Source organism: Charadrius vociferus, unplaced genomic scaffold (genome assembly GCF_000708025.1).
Source record: "Charadrius vociferus isolate BGI_N301 unplaced genomic scaffold, ASM70802v2 scaffold92, whole genome shotgun sequence".
In the NCBI taxonomy this organism is placed as follows: Eukaryota; Metazoa; Chordata; class Aves; order Charadriiformes; family Charadriidae; genus Charadrius; species Charadrius vociferus.
Window position 1 is genome coordinate 2,852,773 of NW_009647874.1, and position 14,304 is coordinate 2,867,076.

The following is a 14,304-nucleotide window of genomic DNA, read 5'->3' on the forward strand; positions in this document are numbered from 1 at the left end:
CAGGCATGAGCTAACTCCACATCTTCGCTACCTTCCCTCTTCTACCTTTGCTGCCAGTGGAAACCGTGTTCCTGGCAGAGGTGAGGCTGCCCATTTCTCTATAACTGCAAACATGACGGCATGGGAGTAGCATCACTAATGTCTAGGAGTCTTGTAACCAAAATGATAACATAAGATCAAAGGTTAGGACACCAGAACTCTTACTCCCAGATTATTCAAAGGCCTCTGAGAGCAGCTTTAAGACAAGGAGGGAAATTGAAGTCTATTTACCATTTCCTTGAGACTTGGTTTAGGGGTTCACAAACTAAGGAATGTCTCTTATGGAATTGGTGCCTGCCCACTAGCTTTGCCACAGGTAGCTAGAGAAACAAAGGAGAACAAACCTCTCTGGACTTGGAAGGAGGTGGAAACAATCAAAGAAACGCGGTTTCTTTACACTACTATTTTCAAGAGCTGTCTGTAAGGAACCTAAGTGGTGGCCCTCAAGTGTGATCTGGACTTTGTGTAACTTGAGTGACGAACGAGAAATTAAGTTGCGGGTCAAGTAGGTTTTATTAAGACAGCTTTTGTACTTGCATTAGCTCTGTATTTATTTTCTTCCCCAGGCCCGTCTATCCTACTCACATTAGTTTGCAGAAACCATTCCCAGCCTTTGGTATCCTTTCTGAAGGCAAAACTCAAGGAAACCTCTCAATTCCCTTGGTGCAAGGCACTCCTTTCTTTAAGACAACCCTTTGAGAAAGCTAGTGAAAGGAGGGTAAGATTTAGTGCTGGTCTATCTCACTTAACATAGGTTGGGTGGTATATCACCAGATCATGGTATATCAGAAAAAAAATGAACCATGACACACATCTACCTCATAAAAGCACATATCTTGTAGGTTTGAACAGGTTTAAACAACTACTTGCTGTTTTGTTCAAAACCGTAGTTAAATCACAAACTGGGGAGGGTTATTGATAGAAATGCATGGTTTTTACCTATTTTGCAATGCATGGCAGTTCTGAAAAACAGTTTAATTCCTTCTGGCTTCTAGTACAACTCTAGTTTTCCTGCGTAGCTGTGCTTCATACATTTCATTTTTGCATGAAACATGCCTGCTGATTCTGGTGTGCCTGCCAGCCTCGTTGTCTGCTTTCAGCAGGTAGAAAGGTGTGCCATAAAATGCTGTGGAAGGAGAAGACTTTCTTTGCTCTCAGTTATCTCTCAAAGGGATGAATGATAATAGCTAGGGGGAATGTCTGTACCGACACATTTTTAACAATGTGAACAAAGTGTCACCTCATTTCACCAAGTGTAATGACTACATAGTGATCTAGTCATGTTTAAAAAATGGAGGAATTATTATTTCTGAATTATTATGGCTGCTGTTTATTGCTCTATTTCCTCCATGTACCTGTCTCCATTCCACCTCCCATTTTTTCTCTTTTTTTTCTTTAACTTTTTAGTAAACTTCTGATTCATGTTTTTCATAATTTTTGTTCTGCAGTTCCTGTTTGGGCATTTTTCTTTGGACTTCTTTTAAACGTTTCCCTTCTCAGTTCCCTCCACCCAGACATTTTTATTTTCTCTGTTTTAATTTTTGACTCTCTTTTATGAATTATGACTCGGGTCTCTTTTCACTAGTCTCTCTTCTCTGTCTTTCATACTGAGTGGCCAGTGGGAGTACATAAATCCCTTAATACATGTCTTTTTCTTGGTTAACATTGCTCCCCTTATATATTCTTTCATTTATCAAATCACTCATCTCACATCTCAGTTTTCTTTATTCTTTCTCCACAGGTGTTATCTTTTTGCCTCATATTTCCAATGCAAGTTTCTGTTGAGGAATCCTACCTTTCTCCTCTGTTGCAGGTTCTTCTCACAGGTTCTTGCTTTCTGCTATATGTTTTATTACACTGCATTTTCCCCCTTTCTCTCTTTCTCCAGACACCTTCTCCCCATCAGTCTTGTTCTTCTTCTCCATCAGTACCTGTGTTGCCTCAAGATCCCAGTTACTCTCATATATTCCATGTCAATCCTCTCCCCCAACACTTTTTCTTTTCTGCCACTCTTACCAATGACAATAAATTTGGTTTCTGACACCTCCCTCCACAGTTCTCCAAGATCAGTAGAGGTAGAATTTAACATATGATTACTGTTCAGGCAGTCTTATTTCATCCACTTTGTATTCCTGAATGCCCAAAAGGACAAAATTTTGGAATGTGCTTTGTGAAACACATGTTTCAGGGTCTCCAGAAAGCTGGGAAAACATGTGGGAGCAGAACAGTTTTTATAACTTTATCTCTCTCTGCTGGGGGGGACCAACTAGGTGAAGCCACAGAAGTCATCAAAATGTGAACAACAGAGGAAGGAAAGGTATTGTTTTGGAAGTCTGCTTTTGTATTATTTTTTATGATGGAATATGGGGTTGGGTTTCGTTATCTAACACCTCAGCACTGGTTTCTCTTTGGGCTCCATTTGTATTTGAGAGGCAAGTACAACAGTAGCAAGAAACACATCTGAATATTTGTACTACTCTCCCATTTCTTATGCTCTGCAGTCTTTATGTGGGACTTTATATAGGAGTGAGCGATTCCAATTAAATCCTATTAATGTTCCCCCTTCCTAAATAACTGAATTTGTGCCCCTGAGAAGGCTCCCAGCTGTTCGCCTTCGTGACGCTCCTGTTCCCATCATGATACTGCAGCAGCTCTGGTACGTGAGTGTCACACTGTCAGGATAGTAGGCCTTTAGATCAACATTAGATTAATCTTACTGCAAAAATCTTTGACTATGTCAGGCCTGGCTCTGTGTCCGGCTCTGTCTCTCTCAGAAAACTGTAACTTACTCTTTTAGCAGTTGCATGTGAACTGTGTTTTCTGTCAATGTGGGATAAAGAAACAAGAGGCCTGCATGTAATTTGGATTTTTCTAAGTATCTCGTTTCAATCTAATGTACTGTTGTGTAATTAAGCCAGTAAATCTATATGACCAGCCCATTTCAGGACTTGGTCTGCTATCTTTAGTCAGTGACAAATTCTGGTTTCCATTGCTTGTTCAGAGATGATAACAGTGTGATTTACAGGTATAAGTAACAAATGAGATCAATTAAAAAGACTAAGAGTGGCACCTGTCTAAGTGTAGGGTTGCACTAACTGATTCCCACATCTTTGTTTCCTGTACGACCCTGCATTTGCAGCCTCTCCTCAGGAAGGTTAACAATGGGAGAGTTGTTTCTTAATGCTCATGAACCAAGAAAGCAGGCCTTATCCTGCGGCCCAGGGATATGATTATTATCTCTGAGTGAAAACAACAGCCGTATTTTTCAGCTCCATGTGTACAAGTGATTCCTGTGTTTCATATAGTTCTTGACTACAGCATCTTGGATTGCCCAATTTGTTACAAGTCTGTACTGTGAGCTGCCTTTGTATAGTTGAGCTGAACTCACAGTCAGGTACATGTCCCTCTTTGTGTACAATTCTCAGCATTTTGTATTCTTAGAGAAATTTCTAGAATATTTAGAAGTTATTACTGTCTTGAGAATTTTCAAATAATCTGTTTGGGTTTTTTTTTAATAGTGGAAGAGAAAGTATACCATTTTATAATTAATGGAACCCGTTTTGTGATATTTCCATTCCTTCTATCTCTATTATTGTCTAATGAAACGTAATGATCATTTTATGACAGGTCATATTAATACAGAAACTCCTTAAAGACTGTGCTTAACATGAATGATGAAATCTCTATTTTTACTATTCCAGTTAAAAGCTTAAAGGTACATCTGCGTTTTATTAGAGTATGTACTTGTTTGGACACTGGAACCTTAGTCCAGTTGACTCTTAAATATTTGTTACGCAACACTCTGCCAAGGGAAAATCATGGCTGGAAGTCACGGAAACAGGCTTTTCATGACAGCTCCAAGAAGAGATATCAGGGTATCCAAGAGGTCGACGAGGTGAAAGGGATGTAGGCTACCCAGTTTCCTTGCTCCCTACTGTGTTTTTAATAACGGCTTCCCTGGTGTTGCATAGTAGCAGCAATCCCCTTCATTTGTCGGCCTTGGAGTTCAAGGGAAAGGATAATAGTCTTTCTCTTTTTTGTATGCATATTCAAGGTCTTGGAGGATAGTGCTTCTTTGTACGGTCTTCCTCCCAAGTCAGAAGTATTCAGTTCAGACCATTTCACCTCTACTTTCCAGATATGTCTCTAAGGCATGGTCAGAAGCTTATACTTCCGCTAGCATAGTTTCTCCCAATTAATACATCATCATCTCATTAGAATGGAAATTCCAAGTGAGGAACTCAATACTTGATCTCAGAAACCAGTCCCTACAAAGCCTGAAAGAGAAATTTCAGGGTCTGTGCTGTTGGCTTACTGTTTTGATGTGGTGAGTACCATCTGTGCCCCTATAGCTTTTCAGTTTAGGTCACCACTTAAATTTAGGCTGGATCGGTGAGTACTGAAAAATATTTAAGCTAACACTGTTTAGGTGACTATCTTAAAGGAAATGCACTCTGAGTTAATACTGGGGAATTAATATTCCTGTCATACCCCTCCTGAGAACCATCCTCCAAAAAAAACCCCAACTTGTCACCTTCTTTGAACAGGTTGAATTAAATCCAAGAACTAAGTGATGTGAATTACCTTTATATTCCTAGAGCTATTCCCTGTAAGTAATGGTGATCACATACATTGGCAAAGCAGCCCAGGGGAAATGGCTATACTGATGCCCATAATGTACATGTACATGGAATAGGGAAGCTTTTTAGTAAAGGTCTGTCAGTCTATTCATGCTGATGAGTTTTAATAATCATTTACTCACTTACTGTGTTTTCCACCAGTTTACGTATGTCGTTGGCACTGCAACAGTAAGCCCATGTTTACTTGCACTCTGCAGACTCACGTGCAAACCCATGTGCAGTATTACTATGAAACAGGCCTGATCCACGAAAAACATGACAAATATGTGATGAGAAGCAAAATGGGAAAAAGGAATTGGGTGTAATATGGTCAAATGTTAGTGTCTTCCGTTCTTCTTCAGTGTTCAATATATAGTCAGTGTTTCTCTGAGAGTGCTGGAAATATCTGCTCCTGGAGGATCAAATTCTGGAGACGAGTGCAAAGCATTATCCATTGCCATCCAGTCTTCCAAAATTCCAGAAAGATACCTAACAAGTCTCTGAGTTTTTAAGGATACAGATCCCTCCTGGGAACTAGTTCTGAAGGTTAATAGCCCATTTGCCAACCCATGCTGAGGAAACGTTTTATATCACTCATTTGGGACTGGATTTTAACCAGAAACTTCGATGTGAAAGTCCCCCAACCCTCTTAGCAATACCTTGGGGTGTCCCAACACCTGGGTTTCAAACTTTTTATAAGTATCACCAATTTAAAATGCTTTTTATGCTCAGTTTTATGGAATTCCTACAGGTACATATTCTCTTTTTATTTAATGAGCTGACAGCAGATATTCCTTGTCCTAAAGAATTACAGATGTTTTAATTAAAGTGTTCAATTAAAATTTTCCAAAATAAATTTAATTGCTGAGTATGGCCGTGCTTGATGATTATGCATAGCTGGCCTCTCACAGAATTGCTGTAAGTTACTCTATAAGGTATTCTTTAGCTATCATTCAGTGAATATTATTATCATTTGCTGAATTATTTAAAACTATCTTCAGGCAGACATAAATTACTATATTTATTTTTTAAATAGAAGCTATTTATTGCACTTTGCTCTTTCTGTACCTTACCTGCTTTTCCATGTTGCATCAACATCCTTCCAAGAGATGCTTATTCTCCTCACCCCATTACAGCAGCTTCTCTGAAGCAAATCTCCAATTATAGAGGAGATTTCTTGGCAGTACATGCTATAAATGCATGAACCTTTTAAACAGGTTGAGCGCTGTAATAAACTGAGTTATGACAAGTTTCAAATGGGGGCCAGTAATATAAAAAAAAACCCAAACCGGCTGCTGTTAATGCAATAGGGCTGGTTGGGTGGGGTTTTATTTGGAAAGGCGGATTTATTGTGGGAGAAGGGCCTCAGCAGGGAGAAGGTTGGTCCTTCCCTGGATTAGGGCTGCATGGTGGTCCAGGATTGGGGCTGCACTGCTGGGCAGAGCTCACCCCACCAATCCATCCTGCGGCTTCATCCGGCCCTGCGGGGCTGAGCAAACACACAAAAAGAGGCCAGCCCTGTCCTAGGGAGGCCACTGCCTAAGCGAAGCAAAATTGCTATACCTTGAAGCCTGAAAAAGCAACCCTTTCTGAGAGGAAACCTCAAGTGTTCATTTTCTTGTTTTCCACAGGGCTCACAATTAAGATTTCATACAAGTTAATGCTGATTACGAAGGGACGGAAAACACCTCTGTGGCAAGTGAGCACTAAACTTCGGCCACTTACTGTGTGAGTTAAAGCAACAGGGGCTGGCCCACCACTTCCCTTTGTGGCTCTGTTTGAATTCAGTTGATTAATGTTGTATGTGCACATCTATTGAGGCACCGAATTTAAAAGGATTGTTTACCATAGCCTTGTAATCAACCTGCCTTAGCAGCACCCTATTACCCATGATAACAGGGCTGCTGCAATTTGGGTCTGAAAGAAAACCGCCTCAGATGGGCTCTCGGATGCTTTAGTGCTAGTATGCTGCCCTGTTATCTTCATTTGTAATTTGTTTTCAAGAACAGTGATTTACATTTCAGTTGGATTACACCTTTTAATGTTTCACAAACGTAAAGTGGCTGCAGTGAAAACTCACATCTCCACTAGATTTCAAACGATGCATTTGAGGCTTCAGTGGAGAGGATTACAATTACAATTAAAATCAAAAGCTTGCTCATTCTTTTAATGATGCGTGCTAACCCTTTGTATACTAAGAAGCCTATCGTGGTGCTATACAATCATGATTATTTTAGGGATATGAAATAACTGCATGCGTTCTGCCTTATCACCTACTAGACGTAAATGCTGTTCTGAAATGGAACATAACCTGCACAGTGAGTTCAGAGGACAACTTACCTTGATAAAAAATATAGAACACAAAAAAGGAACGAGGAGAAAAAAAGCACACTATTTGGGTTTTGGGTGGTTTTTTTTGTTTGTTTTTTTTTGTTTTGTTTTTTTAATGTGGAACATATTTTAGTAACAGACTTCATTTTTCTAAAGTAGTTATTGCCAAGGTATGTAGCTACAAAGACTTCTATTGAAAGCATAATGGTACTGGATGAAGTGCAAAATATTAATCAGTGGGGTATTTTTCTTTCAATGAACATTACAAAGCAAAAGATGTTTTATTGGTTTTGTTCTTTGTTTTTTTCTTTTTTTTTAATTCTGTAGTTTTCTGACAGCAGTACATTTTCACAAATCCAGATTTATTTATTTTCTTCAGCAATTCAGAATAATTTCCATCTAAGGCTTCTTCTGTCACTTTAGGGGGATTTGCAAATAACAGACATTTATGTTCTTACTTGGGTCTTAGTGTGTTACACTTGTTTTAGAAAATGACTGAAAATTCTTATCGGGCAGACTTACGGCAAGACTAAAACTTACTCAGATCACACATGGGAGAAATATCTGGGGGAGAACCTTCACTGCACTGCTCAAAATCTTCCACTCCAAGCCAAAACCTCACCTGGGCTCAGGCAAGCCTAATGATTTATCTGTACCCTAATCCTCTCTGTTCCTAATTGCCAGACTGGGACCATAGTTAAATAGTGTGATTTCAGCAAACGAAATGGCAAGGGTTTCATTTTCCTTTTTTAAGGTAGCTGCAAGCCCTGGAAGAAACCATTTTGTAAGAAAACCTTGTGTAAGAATGCCTTTCCCAACTTTGATACATGAATTTCCTGTCCCTTATGACTCAGTAGAAGTCATGGCAATGCATACCATTTCTCAGCTGGATATTTAAATGCATGGCAGGAAAGATGGTAAGGATCTCTCAATTATTTCTAAGCAATCCGAAAGAAGAAATTGAAAAGATTCAGGCTATTCCATCAAAATTTCCTTAGTTTATGAAAAAGTATCTTTTACCAAAGCCAGATAGCTAAATCCATAAACAGTATTTAAGATTGAATGAAATGTCTCAGTCCATTCAAAGTGTTTTTCATGTCAATATTTTACAAAAAGATAGATTAAACCACCTTTCTAAAAAGAAATATTCCTTACATCTTGAAAATCAAAAGTTCTAGTTTAACATTCACGAAGACTAGGTGGGATTCCCCTCACTGAACTGAAACCTTCTAAAGCCAAATGTCTAATGAAAGTAAGTCTTTGAGGTTTTCTCTATATTCAGTGAGAAGAGTGGGAAAGTCATGCCGACCTGAAGATTTCTCATACTTAAGCTGACCAACATTTGGTGAATAAAAGGTTTCTGCTGTAATGGTAACCCAAAATGGAGTTTGGAAACACAGCTCATGCACAGCAGTCACACACATTTTGGCAAAGCATATTATCTTGATATTTCTCTTCACCTACTTGTGTCACTTTATTCATCTTCTTACTAAATTAAGTCTTATTTTCCTCCAGGCAAGCCTTTCTTTTGATATAAATGGAGGTATTCAACAATACAGGAAGGGCAGGGTAAAAGCAGATATAAAACATCATCACACAGATTACCTAAGGATCATACCACATGAATGAAGACATTTGATTTTTTTTTTTTTCCTTTTTCATGTAGATACTTTTAATTCTCGTCACAAACAGCATAAAGGAACCTTGAACCTTATGATCAAAACCCAGAGAGTGATTTACAAATGTCATTGAGGTGTTTCAGGAGACCTGCAGATCAAACGCATTCATTCTTCTCTATGAGATGATTTTCTGGTTGTTCTGCAACGAGACATCAGAACCAGTCACCAAAATGCATTGTGCAACAGTTAGCTCAGCCTGAGGCGTGGTCAGCAGTTTAGAATGTTAGACAACAAAAGTAGTTTCAAGAATAACCAAAAGTATTTTCAAAATTAGTCTGAACTTTAAATTAATTTTCTTCTTTTTTAACTAAGCTTTTCTCTTTTTTTTCCATTTTCATGTATTTGTACGTCGATGAAATCAATTTTGCACTGATAGTTTTCATGACTCTCTTTCATTTTTTGTTTACTAAAACCCCATGTATGCATTCATAAATGGTCTCAACAAAATGAATTAGATGATCTGTAATAATTTGTACTTGATGACCTAACCTTTCAAAAATGAGCTTGGTGAAAGAAATCATGAGGAAGCAATCCCAGACAATTCAGTGGGGAATGTGACTTTAATTTCCCTGAATGCTGTCTTCCCATGCCAATCTCATATGTCTTGTGCTGTCTTGTCCAAGTTAAAAACAAAGAGGTACTGAAGAAGTAGCCCCTGTAAATGCCACTGCAGGGGTCTCCTTCCCGTCACTCATTCTTCTTCAGGTGATGAATCTCTAGTCCTGCCCTCCTGCAATCTCGGAAAGGTCTTTCATAGATTTACCTGTGAGGGATGACCACCTGCATACAGGTGTACCGTACTTCTGCTTCTTAGTCAGCACTCATGTCCTAACAACCTGACTTGACTTAGGCCACAATGATTTTTCCCTATGAACTTTCTTTCCATCAGGGTAGGGAAATTCTTGGAGGAGCTGAGATGAAGAGAGAAAATGCAGTTATAGCCTTCATGCATTCATTTCTAAGTCAGATTCCACTCTTGACACTGAAACCCAAGTAAATGGGAGGTACTCAGTACAATTTTGTGAATAATGAATGTTTTGGCTTACTAGTGGTCCTGAAAAAGCATTAAAAAGGTAGAAAAATTTCATGGCTTGGGTGATCTCTGAGGGTTTTTTTTTTGGAAACCAAATAAAAGTTGGACTGAATGTCACACTTTGAGCTGAAATAATGGTATTTTTCTTCATTTTTCAACACCTTTTAGAGATATTTCAGAAAACAATCTCTTTCAAATAAAAACACATTTATAAATACTATAATAATTGCTTTATATGAAGGATTTATCATTATTATTTTAGCAATGATGAAGGTGAAACGCAGGCATTTGGTACACTTCACCCTTTCTGACTCCATATTTCATCAGTAGACAAAGGTTTCAAACAAGATTTTTCACACAAAATTTTAATCCATTCCAAATAACCAGCAATCCCCTGACAGACTATTTCTAAAATTTTCATCAGTCATTGTCCCTATGATTCAGAAGGTACTCTGTTTAGACTGCCCCATTTCAGGAAAAAAAATAGTACCCATGTAGCTCCAAATGAGAAAAGGTCATATTCCTAATGGAACGGAATATAAATCCAATGTGATTTTCATGTTACACATTACATCATTAGCTACAGATTTATAGGGAGAGAGCTAATATATTGAAGATTGTGACATAGTTCTCTTTCTCAAATACACCTAATTTTTGAAGTTAGGCAGCACTGAATTTCTTCTTACAAGAATATCTGAAGTATTTTTCTTTTATTGGCTCCTTCCTTTAAGCGAAGACTGCAGAGCTGATGAATATTTCATGGATAGAAAAACACCAACGATACAGGGTTTTACCTACAAAATCTTTGGGGAAAGGGAGAAAATGGCAGGAAGGCGCTGTAAGGACAGTTCTTTTAAGAAGTCTTTGGAAAAGGGTCTCCATTTCATTTTCCACATCAATAACACCTCCTTCACCCCTTAATACTTTCTTCCTTTCATTTTATTCCATAATAGTGTTCAGTCATTTTTGTACTTTTCTTTGTATTAAAGAGTGTCTCCTGAGCTGGCTAAACCATTTTAAAGCTAAAAATTTAAATAGAAAATTCTGAACTAGGAAAAAAAAAGGACATCCAAATATAGTGGCTGTAAATTTGTACAAATCTGTTACACAGGAATAAGAATTGGAAAATATAATCAAATGTACATGTTAAATAGATTTCTTCCTTCTTCCACTGTTCAATCCTAATGGAGGTCTCTCCTGGATTTCAAGAACACATTGACACTCAGAAGTGGCCAGGGTGACAATAATACTTTATTTTGCTGAAGACTGTCCCTTTCCAGACATTAGATGGACTTTCATGACCAAAACATGTAGAACTCTTTTCTGACTGATAACCACTAATAGGCAACAACAACAACAAAAAAGAAGAAGGAAAATATAACCAGTAAAACCTGTTCAAAGGAAAAGAAAGAATATAAATCATCCTGTAAAGTCCATTAACAGCTCTTGCTCTTATACAGAAGTTTCTTAGGTAGTATGACAGTTAGAAAAAGCATAAAACTGGAGAAACTGAGAAAGAGTGGGAAAAAAACCCAAATCTAATCTCCCTGTCTACAAGTGATTTCATTTAGTCTCCTTTTGAAACCATTCTTTGTCATTCTGATCTCAGGGTGGCACATGGTGGAAAGTAGCTGACTGGTTTGTCAGACCCTGAGAATGGAAGTCCAATATTCAAATTACAAATTTATACTTACAACAAAGAAACTGATGCATGGCAACACTACTAAGTTTTTTACTACATGGAGTAAAAGCGTCAAAAAAAATCCATTAAGTAAATGTTCCTCACCTAATCTACACCTATCCACTAGATGTTTAAACACCTAAACATTGAATGGCTAGGTTAAGCCGCCTTTCTTCTGGGCTTCTTAAGGCAACCTTGGCTGTCAGTCATTGTTGCTGCTTTCTTTACATTTTCTTCTCTTTCTTAAGTGGAAACTACATACTGGAGTCAGTATTTTCGATATTTAATCTACAATTGGGAAAAATTGCACTAGATTCCTCTGCTTTTGCTTCTTAGGACTGTGTTAGTCTTCTAAGACTTCATATTTAGCTGCTTCTCTACGTTGCCAACTATATTCTCTTTCAATGCACTGGGTTTTGCTGTTGGGGTTTTTTAATTTTTCAAAGACAACTCCCTCATCCTGAAAACGTGACCTACCTTTTTGTTTTCCCAAATGTGTGACCTTTCATTTAACTGAAAAGCACTAATGCAGTGTAAGCAAGCCTGTCTGATTGTACAATACAGATCACTTGCTAGACTTTCTCTTTATTATTTAACATGCCACAGCTTCTCAGATTATCTGCAGACTTCACCAGCAAAAGCTATTTATTTATTTCTGGCTAACTAGTAAAGATACTGAATGGGCCTGGGTCAAGGATAGTCCTGTTGCAGCTCCTTTCAGGATTTGAATTACCATCTACAATTACTTTTTCTGATCTCTCACATGGTAAGCGTTCAATAAATTTACTTCGTGTAGTGCACAAAGGCAAATATTTTAGAGAGGTCTATTTTGAAAATGCAATAATGTTGGTCAAACAAGATTGAAATATCGAAAAATTGTATCAAATTTGTGTGACATGACCTTTGTTAAATTAAGCCACGTTGACTCTCATTAGTTAGGCTACTACCTTTTACCTCCTTCCTAATTGCATCTCTGTCTGTCTTGTTCATGACTTAGATTGCAATCAGTAGTGATTTAGATTGTTCTGCTTAATTTTTTAAGGTACTGACACAACACTCCTGTTGTGCCACATCCCTCTGAACCTCCTCCACCATTCCAAGTTGTTTTCAATACCAGTATTTTAGAAAATATCTTGGCTGGTATTTTGGTATTTCTCAATGTAATTTATATTGTTGTTTAAATTTGGGTATGCCTTTTTCACCTGGTAGAGATTTTGTTTCTGCAAAATTTTATTTTCTGAAATTTTTTTTTTTTTTAACACAGTTTCAAAAACTGTACTTACAGGAGGGCGGTTGCCATCTATATCTGCTGTAGAAACATTTGAAACTTTGGAAATTACTTTGTCTTGTACTTTCTTTTTCTTTTTTTAATATGGGTATTAAGGACAAAAACTTAAATACGTTGCACATTAAGGTTAGCCTTTTAAGCTTTTAAAACCTGGGATATGGAAAAGGTTACCTTCTTAGTGTAGTCTTTTATATTCCTGGTTTTCTTTGTAAGTATATGTCTTACCTTTAAGTGTGGTAAAATATAAGGTATGTCATAAAATATACAGTATGTCTGAGATAACGTTACTACAGGAAATGCTATTTCCTGACTCTCAAGTGCTTGAAATTGTCGCTTTCCCAACACATTTTCTGTATGTATTCAATTGCACTCTCATTTGTTCATTTTTGTATCTGTGAGCACCCAGTAACATTTGGTTGGACATAAGCAGCAAGGGGCACCCACTTAAGTGAAGAGTCAGGAAGTTACTTTGACTTCTGGAGGTACCAATTCCATACCAGGGTTTATTTATATGTTTTATCGTCTAAGGAATATCCTCTCTTCAGAGGCTCACAGTTTCATGCTAAATAAAGGTGACCTAGCCTTTTTTTGTGCTGCCATCTGTCTGCTGAATGTCACTCGGAATTATGATGTAAAAATATTACTGCATTTTCAATTCCAGCTGGTCTTCTGTGATGCTGCAATCTTGCACAGCCTTTTGCTGCAAGAAGTTAGGTAGATATAAATGTCTGTACTAAATGGTACTATAAGAGAGTTAAAAAAAAAAAAAGATTTGGATAAACCAAAGTGAGTTCAGTGGTGGGGCTGGAGAACTTGCACTATGAGAAATCATAGAACAGCCCAGGTTGGAAGGGACCTCAAAAGATCATCTGGCCCAGCCTTTTGTGGGGAAAAGAAGAGGCTGTGGGAGCTCGGCTGGGCTGGCCTGGAGAAGGGATAGCTTTAGGGGCACTTCATTACTGTCTTCAGCTACTAATACAGAGAAAAGAAATCCAGATTCTTCTTGTAGTTACACAGCTAAAGGAAGAGAGGCAAAGGACACACACTGCAGGAAGGGAGTTTCCCACCGGCTATAAGGAAAAACATTTTCAAAGCATTGTGGTGAAAAAGACACATCTTTACAGATACTCATACCTCATGGGGACAAGGCTCTACCAACCTGCTTTACCTTGGAAACCAGGACCTTTTGAGTAAGGTGCTAGACCAGATGACACACAAGAGTCCCTTTTAATTTGGGTTATTCTGGAGTTCCAGGCTTGTTTATAACCCAGTGGAGGCCTGAATGGTTTGGAAGATCAGTCTGTTCTGCTCAAGGAAACTTGCCCTTGAGATAGCCCACCTGCAGGCCATAAGTTATATTTCAATCCAGGATTTGAGTGTAGGATACATAATGAGAAGGCCTGATGCTGGATCCTTTGCAAAAGCAGGAGGCTTGCTCTTTCTGAAATAAGCCTCTTGTGCCATTACCATAAGTCTCTTCCCCCTGCTTATGACCCTCAACTTGTCTTTTGCTTTATATTATACTTCAGATCTGCACATACTTTTCTCTTGATTCCTTCCGTAGATGAATCAATCACCTCTTCAATGTCTCTAGGACTACTCACACGAGTAGAATTTTTAGGACATGATTACAT